Below are 2,236 nucleotides of genomic sequence, written 5' to 3' on the forward strand. Positions count from 1 at the left end.
CCCTCCATTCAAACTTCAGCATTAGCATTTTCCTGCAATTGTATAGTGTGTGGTCAGCGTACAATGAGATTGTATAGTGGTCAGCAGAGGTCTTTAGCAGGTAGATCTGTGCTGAGCCCTGTGAGCTTCAGCTTCCATCACATGATCACTGATAATAGGAGAATCCCTTGTATGAGGGACCAGTCACATCCTATGGCTCAGCACACAACACATACAGGCTGCAGCTCTGAGATTGCTGTGCCCCCAAGTCCCAGAAAGTTCCTGGTAGGAAGTGCATGCTGGAAACTGTGGTGGCCCAAGACTTGCAGAGCCTCCAGCCAGACCGCAGCGCCCTCCCCAGCCTCCTACACCCCGGAACCCCCCGGCCAGCACTCACCTGCACAGCTCAGACGTGGCACAATAGAATCCGGCTCAAAATCCCGCGAGAGGGCTGCGACCGGAAACGCGTCACTACCGCCCCCGGAAGTGCCCTCACTAGACATGGCGCGCTACGCAGGAACACGTGTGTGGCGCGGTGTTGTGATTTTGCTACGGTGTCATATATAATAGTCCCGTTGCGGGGACTGTGTTAGAGATGGGCAAAACGGTTCATCTGCATGAGCTCCTCATCGGATCGCTCACTGAAAAGATCCGGATCTTTTAAACGGCTCATGGTTCACTAAACTGCTCTTTTTACTATAGTAGGCAAGGAAATGAGAAGGGGTGTAGTTTGAGGGAGGGAACGGGAGTTATTTTTAAAGTAAAACCATTGCTTGTCTGTTATGCAGAATACCCCCAACATTCCCACCACCACTATAATGCATTGCTGGGACTTGTAGTCCTACATAGTTGGTGCTATTCTGCATTTCTGTATAATCATCATCCAGCAATGCAGAATACCACCAGCTATGCGGGACTACAAGTCCCAGCAATATATAATAAAAAAAGTCAGCTATTCAAAATACCACCTGCACACACCCCCTCCCCACACACACTATAACGCATTGCTGGGACTTGTAGTCCTACATAGTTGGTGCTATTCTGCATTGCAAAATACCACCAGCTATGCTGGACTACACGTCCCAGCAGAGCACAGACCAGAAGAACCGGCGCTCATTTTTACTGAGCCACCGCTCTTTCATTCTTCTGAGGGAGCCGCTCAATAGATCCGGATCACTCATGAGCTACCCATCTCTAGACTGTGTACAATTTCTGAAGCTACGAGAAGGATTTGCTGGGGCTTATAGTACCACACAGACGGGGAGCCACAGGCTCAATCCACCTTCTAAGATTTAGTTTTTAAAGGGGCAATGCCAGAGAAGAGCGGCGGAGGATGGAGCGGCGCTATCTGGAGGGGGGGGCATGAGGAAGCTTTCGGGCCCCCCCCAACAGGCGGAACGCCAGGGCCCGGTCGCAATTGCGGCCGTTGCGACCCTGGTAGCTCCGCCAGTGGGCAATGCCATTAGAAAAAACAAATACAAAGTGGGTTTAATTGACAAGGTGTTTGAGCTGTGATGATAGGTAGCTTTACATGTTTGAGCAATGGGAATAAGCATCTGTAAGCATCTCTATTAGGGTCTAGTTCGTTTTATGCCAAACAGGTTTGCACGCTATATAGGGTTGTCCGCTGTCCAGGATTCACCCAGACAGTCCGGGTTTTTAATGCTGTGTCCGGGTTTCATGGTAGCTGAAACCCGGACACAAGATGTCAGGCAGACGAGAAACCAAAATTAAGATAGGGGCTACTGGCCTCCCAGAATGGGTGGCGCTATTTACATATGAATAATCCGTGACTCATTTCCCCCCCCAAAAAATTCCATGCGTCGCTAGATTGGGGATTCCATCTTCAGCATTTTTAATTAAAGAGTTAGCTCATCTTTAATGTTCAAAAATCCATTAACATTCATATTAAAATGCTTCCTTTGTTAAAATGTTATGTTTATTTCTATTAAAGCTTCCCCTTGCCATCCTGACTACACGGCAGGATGTGCAGCCCCCCTTCTCATATTGATGAACCTAGGCTTGTTCCAAACTCAGTTCAGCTAAGCCTGCTCAGAACTGTGACCGCCTCCCTTCCTCCAGGTCCAATCAGTTGCAGCAGGCACTTTGTTCACAGCAGGGGTGTGGACATTTTTGAAAAAACTACTTGTCCAAGGGCTAAAGCGGGCGTCAAATCTACTTGTCCTTCATAACAATCTACTTGTCCTGATACAAAAAAATATATTTTTAAAAGTTTAAAACTAGGGATCCAATACCA

The 2,236-nt window shown here is 48.0% G+C and overlaps 1 protein-coding gene across 2 annotated transcripts in view; it reads right to left on the reverse strand.

The window, feature by feature from the left end:
- SLC39A7 (solute carrier family 39 member 7) overlaps positions 1-441 on the reverse strand; it is an 11,348-nt gene extending 10,907 nt beyond the window's left edge. For both annotated transcript variants that reach the window (XM_018558116.1, XM_018558115.1), the window contains exon 1: positions 377-441. The gene's annotated coding sequence lies outside the window, so the exon portion shown is untranslated. The remainder of the gene's footprint in view (positions 1-376) is intronic.
- Between the last annotated feature and the right edge of the window lie 1,795 nt (positions 442-2,236).

This window comes from Nanorana parkeri, unplaced genomic scaffold, assembly GCF_000935625.1.
Source record: "Nanorana parkeri isolate BGI_ZX_2015 unplaced genomic scaffold, ASM93562v1 scaffold321, whole genome shotgun sequence".
Lineage (NCBI taxonomy): Eukaryota > Metazoa > Chordata > Amphibia > Anura > Dicroglossidae > Nanorana > Nanorana parkeri.